We start from the raw sequence: 14,540 nt of genomic DNA on the forward strand, positions 1-14,540 counted from the left end.
CCTTTGCCAATTTCCTTGGCCATAAATAACCAAATGAGCACCCCTTAGGATGTCTTGCCCAAGATTAAGCTTGGATAAGTTTCCCATTCATTCGTGGTTATTGTTTTTAATTTTATTACATGTAATTTTCACCAAGGTTGTTACAAACTATGAGTGAACATGGATAACCATGATTATGAATGTTATAGATGAATATGGTTGGGCATGTTGATTATGGTTGACCACGTTGAGCATGGATCGCCTTGGTTAACCATGTTACCCATGGTTGATTATAGGTGACAAACTTGACCATGGTTGACCTTGGTTGACCATCTCGGCCATGGCTAAGAAAGGTTTAACCATATTCAGTATGGATTACCATGGTCAACCATGGGTCACCATGTTATTTGCATGAAGCACATTAGAAGTGGTTGATATATGTTGATCAAACATGTTTCACCATGAAGACAATATATGACCAAGTTTGTTCGTCACATTGTGATGTCAATTTCTATTCATATCACTGCAAGATTGATTTTTATTCATCACATTGTGAAATTGATTTTAGTTCATCACTTACAATGCCAATTTTTTTTTTTCACATTGTGACATCAAATTTTTCCATCCCATTGCGATGTTTCTTTTTGTTCGCTACATTGTAATGTCAAGTTTTGTTTATAGCATTGCATCATCAATATTTGTTGCGTCATCAGGCACTCTACCTCCCAATATGGGGGAGATGTTGTAGTGTCTATAAATGAGTGTAAACATTTAAAGATCAGCTCAATATGAAAGAGATCTTGTAGTGTCCATAAAATGAAACATTAAATCAAATAATAACAATAATAAAACATAATATTTTCTTAAAAAAAGTAATAAAAATAATAAATGGATTCAACTCAGTTTGTTGTATTGCATTTTCATTTTCATTAATAAAATTACAAACATTTTTTCCCGAGAAAAATGATAATATGCATATCACATTAATATAAACTTAAATAATAATAATCCATATTTGTAATCATGATATTTCAAAACATATAATTAAAAAGCATATAAAAACACAATAAATTTAATTAATAATTGTATAATTAAAAATAAAAAATAATATGAAATATATAATATAGATAGTAGTTATCTTTTGTGTGGGGTTTAGTTCCTCTTAAGTTTTAGGTTCAAATCTTACAAGGACGGGTTGAGGATGAGAACCATTTGTGAGGAAAATAAACTATTGAAAGGGTATCGAACAATCTTGATAACAACCTCTCATTAAAAGTAACAAAAATTAAATAAGTATATTTATAATACACATTATCATAATTAATATAATTATTAACTGATGTAGATCCATCTTAACTCCAAATCTATCAAGCACTGAGAGATATTAAATCGCTCAAGATGTAAACCTGTTTTTGAATAAAATAACATGAGGAAGGGTTTCAACCTCGAGAGATTTGATTCTTTTTAATGCTTGGTAGATCTAGAGTTAAGATGGACCTATGTTGGTTAATCACATTGCAAGCCAACTTGTGTTCATCATAGGGTGACATTGGTTATTTTCATCACATTACAACATCGACTTTTGTTGATTACACTATGACCTCAATATTTGTTCGTTACATTGTTATATTGGTTTATGTTCATCACGTTGTGACTAATTTTTGTTCATCGAATTACAATATCGATTTTCTTGAATATGGTGAATCTTGTTTGAACATGGATGACTATGTGTTAACATGTTTGATCATGGTTTTCAATACTTAACTATAGATAAATTTGATTGACCATGTTAATGATGGATGACCGTGGGACCATGTTTGACTATCCTTGAGCTTGTTGGACCATGGTTGAATATGGTTGTATTATTGACCATATTTTACCCTGGTTAACTATGGTCAACCATGTAAGGCTCTGGGTGAACATGGTTGACCATGGTTGACTGTGGGTGAATATTGTTGACCATATTGACTATAGTTGAACATGGATGACCATGGTTGAGTTCGATTGCTTAAATTATCTCGACTACTCATTTTGGGAATATCCTAGAACCCAATAAACAATAGCAAGATCAAATAATTGACCATGTTGTTGTCCATCAAATTCGAGGATATTCCTAGAATCTACAATTTGCATAAGGATCACCAAGCTAGACGACCATAGTTGAACATTGTTGAACTTGATTTACCATTGTTGAGTTGGTTTGACCATTGTAGGTCTTATTTGACCATTGTTGGGCTTTCTTGAACATGGTTGTGAACATGTAACTATAGATGTATATGGTTGACCATGTTAACTATGGTTGACTGTGTTGACAATGATGAGTATTGTTACCATAGTTGACCATGATTGGATATGTTTGAACTTGTCGACCATGTTGTACTATGGTTATGCATGATGACCATGTTTGAACATGATCAACTACGAACAAGAATAGTTGACTATGGTCAACCTCGTTTCCCATAATTTAAACATGTTACATAATTAGACTATGCATCATAATAGTGCGAGTATTGTAACCCAAGGCTAAGCCACTCGATCTCTCATGAGCATCTAGGCCAATAAAAATCCACCCAGGAAACATGATTTGTAGGGTATGGGAAATGTCAGCCACAGGGCCCAGAGTCTCTTGTAAGAACAAAATATCATGCGAGTCAGATGTAATTAAACGAGGGAGTGTTAATTTCTTATCAGGCCTAGCAAGCCTTGTGTAATTGAAGGAGATGATCTTCATGGACGGGGTTCAGATGGGGTGTCTCTGACTCTAAGTACCCCAGGGATAGTAGATTCTTTGCCCAAAGCAATCTCATCTCCTACCACAAATTGAGCTTTTGAGAGTGAGGAGGGTCTCCCCCTATGGTGCTTATGAGGAGGGGGGGAGGTAATGATATCAAGCCCTACATGATCCAATGCCTATCTCTTGGCTTTTGAGCGGGTCATGTACCCCGATATAGAAGGAGCCTGATCTGAAGTGGATGGTGGTGGGTGAGGGGTAATCGAAGGGGAGGGCGGAGATGGAGTGTAAACGGGGCTGGATGCAACCTGACAAAAAATCGAGGCAGAGGCAACAGAGGTAGAGGTAGAGGCTGGACAGAATCCCAATGTTACACCAGATGATATGATGGAAAAGAAAGCAGAAGATGATCCAGATGATATGATATCAAGAAATGATGAGTTGCAAAGGGAAGATGAGGTGAAGGGTAGGTTCTTACCCATAGAAAGAGAGCCCTCGGTGGACGCCCTGGTACAGGCAGGAGGTGGCAGAGGTGGACGATGGGGAGGTCTGACACGCTTCTTTTGATTGGTCTGTGGAGGGGCCGCATTATTTTCTGTTGGGGTCGTCTGCATCTCATCCATCTCCTCTGTAGGTTCCATATTCTGTGGCTGCTTCTCCTGTGAAGGGCGCTCCTATGCCACAGTTTCCTAAACTGGGTTCTGTTTGTTAGCCTTGCTAATAAGAGGACAATCTTTATACAGGTGTCCCACCTTGTGGCAATGCCTGCATCTAAATGGCACGCCCTCATAATCCAGAATTTGTCTCCTAGCATTATTCCTCCACCAAATGTTTATGTGCTCTAGTAAACCATCAGAGAGATCTAGGTGAACCAGTATCCTGGCAAATGCCATGTGCCCCGTAGTCTGAAAAGAGTCATCATATGTGAGATAGATGCCAAGGGCATTTCCAATCCTCTATAAGACATCCTCCATCCAGAAATGAAGAGGAAGCCCTGGGAGGCGCACCCAGATAGGTCCAGTATCAACCCTCTCCCGTTCCGGATCAAACAATGGCGTCCATCTTCGAAGCAATATAGGTGCCTGATCTATGTGCTAGACCATGGACAATACCTAGCTGGTATGTGTAAGGCAGCTGAATCGTAAAGCAAACCAACCCTTTACAAATGTCTGTACCTTTAGGGGATCTTTCAGGTGATGACCCCAGACTTCCGAGGTCCATTGTTGAAGCTTATCCACACTGTAATGTCGGCCACGAACCCGGCCCACAAGAACTTTCTTCGCGGTATCCATGGAGTCCAGAAGTTGAGTGTCCTCAATGAGATTGAGGAAAACCTCGCAGGTCCAAAGCTTTAAGCACCTCTTTTTTTTGTTAACCCCAAATAATCTAGTAGCAGAGGTTTCCGGAGCTAAGGCTGTATGAGCAGTCGTCGATGTAGGGGAAGCCCTAGAATCCACTACGGCCGTTAATGGAATGGAGGCGAATATCCCCGAGATAGGTCCAATCCCAGTAAAATTTCCCAGAGGACAGGGGAGCAGATGAGACAGGCCCCAAAGCAGCTGAGACCAAGAGGCGGTCCGTCGAGGGTATGCTAGAAGCAAACAAAGGAGGGTTTAGAGCTAGATCCTCGACAAGGGTTTTGCCGCAAGGGTTTGACAGAGGGTCAGCAAATGCAAGCGTGTGCAGTGAGAGCGGATGTGTAATGAATTCAAGGGGTGAGGGAGCGTCTTCAGGGAATGATACAGATGTAATGCGAGAGCGAGAGATGGGCGGGAGAGCATCAACCTCATCGGATAACGCACTGTCGAAGGGAAAGTAACTGGCCGTAGTGGTCCCGGGGGGTGTCCAGCACATCCTCTGAAGGATCCGCAGAGTAATCGACCAGCTCATCCATAACTGTTAAGCCTGCCTGGAAGAATGATGCTCACAGGGAACGGTGAAGGTTGGCGAAGATGGAGGGTAAGGAGTAAAAAATTGACCGTCTGCAGTATGAAGCACCGGTGAAAGCTTGTTCCAAGATATGGGTGGGTGGAACGGGGGGTCAAAAACAATAGCTGAGAAGTTACGGGGGCAGGCGCTGTCGTACCACAGATTCAGAGAACTGCAGGCGGTCTCTGCAGAGAAACCCTAACCCCGTCACCATGTTGCCCTCCACTCGAACATGGTCTATTGACTTATTTGTTATTTGAATTGACAATGATTTTAATTTATTATTAACATTTTTTACTATATTATATAATATAAATTATTGATTTTTATTTTTAAAATAATTATATATTAATTATTTTTAAAAAATTTAACTGTTTTTAATATATATTGAATAAAAATTTTAAAAAATTATGATCGGAATCTATATTATTTGAAATTTTGTTTTAGTTGGATTGTTTTTATTTCCAGTCATTTTTTTATCTTCACAGAATGTCAATAAATCCCTTGATGAGTTGAAAAAATAATTTGTAGGAGATACTTTGCTAACTTTTGTGGCATTTATTTTTTATACTAGTTGTGTTTAATGTGATTTTTTGGAAGTTTTTTTTGTGGGTTTTTCCGGTCTAATTTCTCTTATTGAAATTACAATTTTGATGGGTAACCCGTGCACAGTGCAAGTGCCTTAGAAGCTTTTCAACCCGCTGAATTCATCAAATAACACAAATCAAAATTTCAATTCAAAGTTTTACACCAAAAAATCCAAAAAATCACACTAAAAACAACTCCATTATTATATAAATAATTATTAGTCATTATACTTTATATACACTGAACCAAAGCTCTTACCTATTCAATTTTAGATAACAAAAATAAGAGTTCAGTCAAAAAAAACAAAAAAAAATATAAGACGTCAAAATCTTATTGATTAAGGATGCTGGCTAAAATATTTGCAAGAAGTTTTTGGTTTTGTGTAATTATTAATCATTATACTTTATATAAACTGAGCCAAAGCTCTTACCTATTAATTTTAGATAACAAAAATAAGAGTTCAGTCAAAAGTTAAAAAAAAAATAAGAGGTCAAAATCTTATTGATTAAAGATGCTGGCTAAAATATTTGCAAAAAGTTTTTGGTTTTGTGATAATGTAAAATAAACCCTAAATTAATCCTATTTTGGTTTTGCGATAATAGTATCATTATAAAATAAGAGTTGAATTAATCTTATTGTATATAAATATTAATAAAAAATAATAAAATTCATTTATTAATATTAAATTATAAAAACTTTGCAATTGTTTAAAAAAACAAAGTAATACCCTATTAAAGGTGAAATTGAATGCGTAACACATGGTCTGCAACAACTATAATGACAGTGTGTAACCAAACGTCAAGGATACCCAGCGGTATCTCTGTTTCAATTTCAAATGAGAAGAATAACAACCGATGCATTTATTTACTAACAGTTCAACGCATTCGATTCTTCTGGAAATGCTGCATAATGAAACTTTATCTTGTAAAAACATTTATAACAATCAATCAATTATAATTAAATTTTTAAAATAAAGGAGGAATTTATTGTTAAATTATCATTCGCGATACATCATCCAAAGACCACATGCGGTCAAAAGTACTGAACAGAGACCACAACGAAGATGAGTGGATAGAGGAGAATCTCGGAGCCTAATCCTGTAGCTCACGACAAACAGACAAACAGCTTTACTACAGATGTTGTACTTTGACGTTCACATGGAAATATTCTATTTGGGGCTTTTACAGTGATCTGACGAGGAGGAATGCATGAAGTCGGATATGCGTTTCAACATGAGGGGCGCATTCTCAGAGTTTGGATTGAAGAGATGAAACACGTGGTCTTCGCCTTCTGTCATAACCAAATCGGCATCTTTGCCCGCCTTCTTTAGCGCTTCGTAATATAAAACACCCCGATCTCTTATCAGATCCTTCTCTGCCACGAATACAAGTGTCCGAAGATACACCAGAGTGGACAGAGCCGGAGAACGGGCTCCAACTGGGTTGCAAAAAGGGTGGTCTTTGTCCGCCCCTGCGGGGAGGGAGGTGCTCCACATTAGATCCGTCAACTTATTAAAATCCTCCACCGCCGCCTCTGACCCTAATTCGCTGCCAATTCGTTCTTCTCCGCCGAAGCCGGGGTGAACCAGAATGGCCCCTTGTAAACACAGGTTACCCCAATTCCTTGTACTGGCACGAATGCCCAGCTGGTGCACGATATTACCTCCAGCGCTGTCACCTGCTACGAACACGTTGCTGAAATCTGCGTGGCAAGCGAGCCACGGATCGATGGGTTCCCCCTCTGCTGCCTCCGCTTGGCGGGCGAGCCATTCGAGCACATCGAAACAATCGTCATAAGCCGCTGGGAGGCGATGCTCCGGCGCTCTTCGGTACTCCACGGATACGCAAATCACCTTGGCCTCTTTAGCCACTTTATTAAGATAGGTGTGGTAAAATGGAGATGCAGCGGATTCGATGCAGAAACCCCCTCCGTGAACATAAACAAGCACGGGCACTTTTTCTTTTTCATCCGTAACCTCGAGCCGGGGGAGGTAGACTCGAACGAAGACGCCTGTTTCAGGATTGATCACCACGTCCTTGGATGCTACTCCATCCTCGAATTCATCAACGATCTGTGAAGAAGGGGGAACCGTACCGCGGTCGACCAAGCGTTTAACTGTTCCGTCTTCGTAGACTCTCACCATACCGGGAACCTCAAGTACAACAGATAAGGAAGACGGCGACGACTCCATAGGCACGGCGTGGGTTCTGGTATGCCGCCGAACTGAGAGGAGGCCAGAGCAAGGAGCAAGCATAGAGTCACAAACCCCAGTGGCAGATTGCATTTAAAACAGCCTATACCCCATAATTTCCAAGATAAAATGTCCAATAATTTCAAAACAGTGAGATAAGAAAGCGTCGTTATATGGAAAACGCATTTCCACCATATAAGAGTAAAGTTTCCAGCTGGCGTCGCTGCGTGGAAAAAGCAGCACTATAAGATGGTAAGTAAGTCGTGAAATGATAAAGAATTGTCAAATTGCTGGACAAAAATAATTTTTTATTTTAAATATATAATTGGATATATATAATATTAAACTTTTATTTTTAATATATAAATGAATATATATAATATTAAGAAGTTTAATTGTTTGAAACGAAATGTTATAAATTTGAATTCAAAGATAAGTTAAGTGGATTTTTATAATACAATTAAAAAAATCCCTCATCCCATCCATTGTTGACTAAAATTTTAAAAATAAGTTATTATTATAACTCCCCGCAATAGTATACTAGCATTTGCACCAAATGTTGCAAAGGAAACGCCGTAAGGCATAAGGAATGGGAAAATGTACATGAAATGCAGATATGTAGCATAAATGAGATTCTAAAGATGTATAAATTGAAGTTTATTTAGGGTGCTTAAGTCTATATTTTTTTTTAATTATTGAATTAATATTGCATATAAATCTCATAAAATTCAACCAACTTATAATTGAGGGCTCTGATCTCTAAGTTTGACTTTGGTTCATTAACATGGTAATGCACTGTCTCAACCACTAAACCACATAACAACAAACAAAAGACTACAAAATGTTACAATCATTACTATAGTAAACCCAATGACTCTACACACAATAATTTATTCTTTACTCGAAGAGAATATTGCTTAACCATATCCACAAAAAGATTGCAAGGTGGAAAGCATTATGCAGAACAGAATCTGTGTTATTATAACTTGTAAGTTGTAGCATTGTTCCAACCAATAAAACTATCTTCACATTTTGGAAGATCAAATGGAAATAAGTTTTGAAGAATTCAATAAAAAACGTCCAAGATCATTGGATCACATGATTAATGGTACCCTGTCCTATGAATCTAATATTTTTATGCACTTACAATTAAGGGAGAAAACAAGGTCCAAACAATGTATACCACAGGGACCAATAAATAGTATATTTGCTAATCCTTGCTAGGATCAGAAAAAACAACATTACTTCTCCTTAAATCCTTCACAATCAAATTATACAATTGTTGTACAACACAAGGCCCATGCTGTTGTCAATAGTTCTGATTGAGAATGCCACCAGATTCCTTCAATCTCATACAATGATTAATGCACCAATTATACAATTGTTGTACAACACAAGACTCATGTTGTTGTCAATCAAGCAATAGTTCTGATAGAGAATGCCCCAGATTCCTTCAATCTCATATAGTGATTAATGCACCAAACACAGATGTACTAGTTGCAACGACTTTTATATCATTTTGCTGATGTTGTCATGTCAAAATCAATGTGATACAATTAAGTCACCTTTAAGAAGAACCTCATTGCAATTTCTATACAAGGATGTCTGTCTTATCATTACTCATTCTAATTTCACCTCTTTTATTGTCAGACTTCACGAATTAGCCTCCAAACGTTTGCTTCATCCACAGACCAGTGAATTACCTTTTATAAATATTTTGTTTGAGCATTGGAACTCAATAACATTTACAAAATTATAAAAAGTTTATCTCCAATCAATTTCTTTTCTTTTCTTTTTCTTTTTCTGATTTCCACTTATTATTGTTATATAAATATCTAAACTCATTTTATAATACTTTAAAAATAGAAATTTTCAGATATTATAATCCCTAAATCCTTTCTTCCCATTCTTAATGACTTTTGCAATTGGAAATAGGGCTTTGCAATTAGGTTCCCTCTGCATTAAACTCTGCAACTGACCCACCACGGTTAGTGTTGGAGTCCTTGGAGGGGTTTTATTCTCTTGAACAAAAGTCAAGTGACAAGAAAGAGTCTGGGCTCCCGGATCTACGCCGGGCCTGTACATTATTACTGGAATCTCTTGTACCTGTTTTGGTAGATCCTATTTTGGGTGTTGAACATCCAGTTCTGCCCTTAAATATAAAGGAGCAAGCCAAAAGTATTGCACATGAATGGAAGTCGAAGATAAACCTTGAAGGAGATGTTGCCAATGGCAATTCGTTGGAGGCCCAGGCCTTCTTACAACTTCTAGCCACTTTTGGAATTGCGTGAGAGTTTGATAAAGATGACTTATGCAAGCTTGTTCTTGCATTTGCACGGTGCAGGCAGACACCTGAACTTTGTCGTTCCCTTGGACTTGAATAAAAAATGCCAGCTTGGTTGGCTGGTGTTCTGTAATGTTAGCCTCAGTGGCTAGGCTGGCAAAATTTCCATCCATTTTGGTAGATAGGCTTTTTGTTGTTTTTTTGGCATTCATGGCTAGCTTGGTTTTTTTGAGGGACTCGTGGATTTTATCAGTATACTTGGTTGTGGCTGATTGAGTTGAAGATAAATTTTGGTAATCCTGGCTGTAGTAAACCTTCCCAACGTTTTTTGTTTAGTCCAGTGAACGGGTTTCTAAGTTGATGGGGTTGGTAGTCTTTTCTTTAGATCTCAACATTTCATATGCAAGGCAGATACTGAGTGGCCTCTACTAGGTAGACATCTTTTTATGAGGTAGAAAGTTGTATGTAAGTTATTTTGTTGATATTAATAAAGGCACCTGAAGATGATCAGCTATGGTAAAGTGTCATAGGGCCTTTCATGAGTGGGGAACTGTTTACTTATGAAAATGGTCTCAAGCTGGCATAGCTGTTATCTTTATTGACAAATCCGTTGAAGTTGTCTGTATTGTTTTTTCTTTCACAGTAAACTGTCTTTTGGTATTTCAAATGTTTGTGACATATTCAGATTAACTGAAAATTTTGTGACAATTTCATGCAGATGTTGTAGAAACCCTGGTCAATAGTGGAAAACAAATTGAGGCAGTCAACCTTGCTCATGCATTTGGGCTGACAGAGAAGTTTGCACCTGTTCCTTTGTTGAAAACAAATTGAGGCAGTCAACTTTGCTCATGCATTTGGGCTGACAAAGAAGTTTGCACCTGTTCCTTTGTTGAAGGAATATCTGAAAGATGCTAAGAAAGCTTCTCAGGCAAGTTTAAAAAGCGGGAATAACTCTACTGTTGCACAAGTACGATTGTATTACTGTTATACAAAATGTCTTGTTATGTGATGATCATTTTGGCTTAGTATTGTTGGTTATATTGGAAGTTCCTTTTTTGACCGATATTTTTATTTGCTGCTACAGAATGAAGTAAATACAAAAGAGCTTTCTGCTTACAGAGCTGTTATAAAGTGCATTAAGGAGCACAAACTTGAATCGCAGTTCTCACCAGATCCTCTTCAAAAGCGTGTAGCTCAGCTAGAGAAAGCTAAGGCTGACAGAAAAAGGTCTGCAGGCGCTGTTAAGTCTCAACCTAAGCGTCCTCGTGCCAATGGAGGAAACGCTGGTGTATATATGCCTCCGTTAAGTGCAGATGAAAGAACTCCGACTCTTTATGCTTCTTCCAATGGTGCAGACAGAAGCTTTTATAGGTCTTTGGATAGAGTACAATATTCTGGTGCAGCTCCAGGTGTTACATCCTACAACCTACAGGGCCAAAATGCATATGACAGATCAAACCAAGGATTATATGGAGCAGGCTATGGTGTTGGAAATAGGACTCCAGTCTCGCTCTCAAGGCCATATATGTATCCATCAGATAACATGGGGCCTTCGTTGTTGGGTTCTGATTCTTACAATTCCTCTACTAATTACAGCAACCATCACTTTGGCAGTAGACTGCCTGCCCCTCCTCCAGCTTATCAGTCTTCTTTTATACATTAGGTAGGTACGGTGCTTATCTTACCGTGGTCAAGCAAGTTCTGATCTTATCAGGCCCCATAAAACCTTTTCTATTGGATGTGGCTGGTAGTAAGCACTTAGCTTTGAAGAGGTTTTTTGACTTTGTTTCTGTAAATCTAAAAGATTGGCAAAGTTCATTTGGCAGCTTTTCACAATTTTCAGTGGTGTTTTCTTCTATTAAGGAATTTTATTTTTGTATGGTATTGAGTGCTTCATCACTTTCCCAGGTTACTATATACTGTAGTGTTTACAGTTCAAAGATGATTCTATGCATAATTTTGGTATTTTTTTATTTGTTTGACAAATCAGAGAAGATCAATCTGTCTCTTTGTGGAAGATTAAAATTTGGTGAATAATATATCATTTGTGATCTTGTTCGGAGCTCATAACACAAGACTTTCAATTGCATTGTATGCCGAGGGCTGGTCTTGTGCTGAATATGATTTAATTGTCCACTTGCACGTTACCTCATTGGTACCTGTTTACTCTATGCCTATGAAGCGAATCAGATTTTATTTTGATTAGTCCAATTGTAAGGCTATTTTTGAAACTGGACCCTGCCCCTCTTAAGTTGCTGCATGATTTAAATCCCCCTTTTTGAGCAGAAATGATTTGTAGTGCTAGTGGTATAGTTGTTATACCCTGCATTAATATTTTTGTGTTCTCTGTAACGAGGACAAAGCACATTGGAGTTATATGTCCCATCTAGAACTAGCAATTGTCTCAAAAGGTACAAAGAGAGGCCGATAGGATTATTAAATTAGAATTGTTGAATTTCTCTAGAAGAGATGTTGGTTCAAGCCTACAACCGCAATGCAGTTCTGCCATGCAGACATACACTTAACCGCAATGCAGTTCTGCCATGCAGACATACACTTAAATCGCTATTGGGCTTATGATATTGACAAATTCAAAGTAAACTCGTATACAAGAGAATGTACCAAGCTAAACCATAAGTTACACATCTTCAGACCTAAAAAAGTACATAACAATGGTTTGGCATATCAATAGCGATATCATAATTGCTTTTCCTTCCACATACATACAATTGCTCCAAAGGCAAGGACAAGAAAATTTTTCAGCTCTAGTGAGCACCAGTGGGTCACCAAAACGAGTGACCACTAATGGCTTTCACATTTATACAAGGAATTGGCAAGGGACTTTACATGGACTCCACTCAACTTCAGACACAGCTTCAGCCAATATGGAGAGTGATTGAAATTGAACATAGCTAAGTAGTGGCATTGGCTCACAGTAATACACCAAGTATAAAATATTTAAGCTTTTACAGAAGCAAGGAATAAGAAAAATTATGAAGCTCAGAGAAGTAGATTTAAATCAATCAAAGCTTGTTGAACGGCTATAATGTCCATAGAAATAATCTTCCAATGTTTTGCTCTCATGTACAAGATTTACACTTTGATCTGGACAACTGTTTGATACCAAATCATCATCAACTCCAAGCATTGCAAGTGATAGATGAGTTTGGATGTCACAACTCCCAGAGTTTTCTCCAGATTCATCCTCAATCAATTCATCTAATTCCATGGACATTGTCAATTACCTCTTGGTCCAATAAGGTAGGTCATCTCCTTCTCCTCGCAGTAATTTCAAAGTCTACAATAATAAGTTACAGACAAACAATGAGGAAGAATAAGGTCACGTTCTTACATTAACATTTATCCATTGTTTGAAATTTCACAAAGTCAGTTTAATGCAAAGGTAAGCCACTTTATTTGGGGAAACCAAAGCTTTCAATTCAAATCTTGCAATCCAGATTTCAACTAGGATAGTGATTCTCAGGAAAGCTATATACTCTCTTGATATTGGAGCGAAGGCAGATATGCTAGCTCTTCTTGCCTATTCAGGGAGGGGTAATTTGCATACTGAAGCTTTGGTTTGAGATATGATGTAATCTCTTTTGCTAATATTCAAAGAATGTTATATTTCATTAATGGAAAAGTAGATTATTGGCAATTGAGGCTTTGAATATTTTGCCATAATCCACCATCAGCATTTAGGGCTAACCTGTTTAAGGGTGATGATTTTACAAATTGAACTACTAAACAAATGTTTAAATTACAACCCTAAACACTAGGTCTAAACACCCTTTACTCTATGTCAGAAGGATATCAACTCGATATTTCATGTGCCATTCTTCGTTATGGGAAAAAACAATTCTAGCACTAACTCCTCACAGCAAAGGAAATGTCTTCAAGCAACTAAATTTGACATAAGATCAGAAACTGAAACATATATATGCAACTAATGAGAATAAGAGTAATTACTCTGTTCATTCGAGGTCGAAACTAAGTTGCCTTCAACCGATCATCTTGGGTACCTGCTTGAGGTACTGGAGAATAACGAAGATGAGCCTAAGCGGGACAATGATGATCAAGAAAGGTAGAGACCCTCATCCACAGTCTGCAGTTCTATAAAATAAAGAACATGACAAAGATTTTACTTAGAAAACAAGTTGTCAATAATGGGTTCCTGGAAGTAGTTGAATAGAAGCTACTTTGTTTTGTTTTGGTGATTATTATAAAAAGGTAATGATTAGTGAGTTTCTTTCCTTGCAACAGCTATGGACATAACCTTCGAGAGAGTCCATTTTCAAATCTTAATGGATCCAATGATATTAAAACAATATTATATACTACAGAGAAAACAATGGGGAACATGCCCACTATTTCCAAAATTTTAACAAGCATCATCAACATCTGCTATCGATAAGGAACTTACTTGTTCTATATGCCTGGGTACTTAGAATAATCATTTTTTTTACATTGTTATTTCAATGATTTATCTGTATTCTAACAACAGACAACAAAATCTGAAACTTCTACCCATAAATCTATGTGCAGATGCCGTTGTGGAGCCGAAGCAATTAGCGTGTAGCCACTTATTTTGTTTCAAATGTGTGCCAAAGGTGAGATAAACCAAGCACTCATTTTCATTATTAAATCAATATATTTTTGAAAGAACATATATAACTGATTCAGGCTGCCATTTCTGTGAATTCTGTTGGTGCAGGTAATTAAATTGTCTGAGGAGTGCCCCGAGATACATCAAGGATTTTATCAGTATACTTGGTTGTGGCATCCATCAGTATACTTGGTTGCTACCACTTAAATACTTTATTTACAAGTCTTTTTTT

At 37.5% G+C, this 14,540-nt stretch overlaps 2 pseudogenes; one reads left to right on the forward strand and one right to left on the reverse strand.

Moving 5' to 3' along the window:
- Positions 1-6,189: 6,189 nt before the first annotated feature.
- LOC149239608 (2-hydroxyisoflavanone dehydratase pseudogene) lies at positions 6,190-7,573 on the reverse strand (annotated as a pseudogene).
- LOC149239609 (FRIGIDA-like protein 3) lies at positions 7,548-11,588 on the forward strand (annotated as a pseudogene).
- Positions 11,589-14,540: the final 2,952 nt, after the last annotated feature.

The sequence above is a fragment of the Pinus tabuliformis genome, chromosome 8 (assembly GCF_031772625.1).
Source record: "Pinus tabuliformis cultivar Carrire ecotype Pingquan chromosome 8, CPIR1, whole genome shotgun sequence".
Taxonomy (NCBI): domain Eukaryota; kingdom Viridiplantae; phylum Streptophyta; class Pinopsida; order Pinales; family Pinaceae; genus Pinus; species Pinus tabuliformis.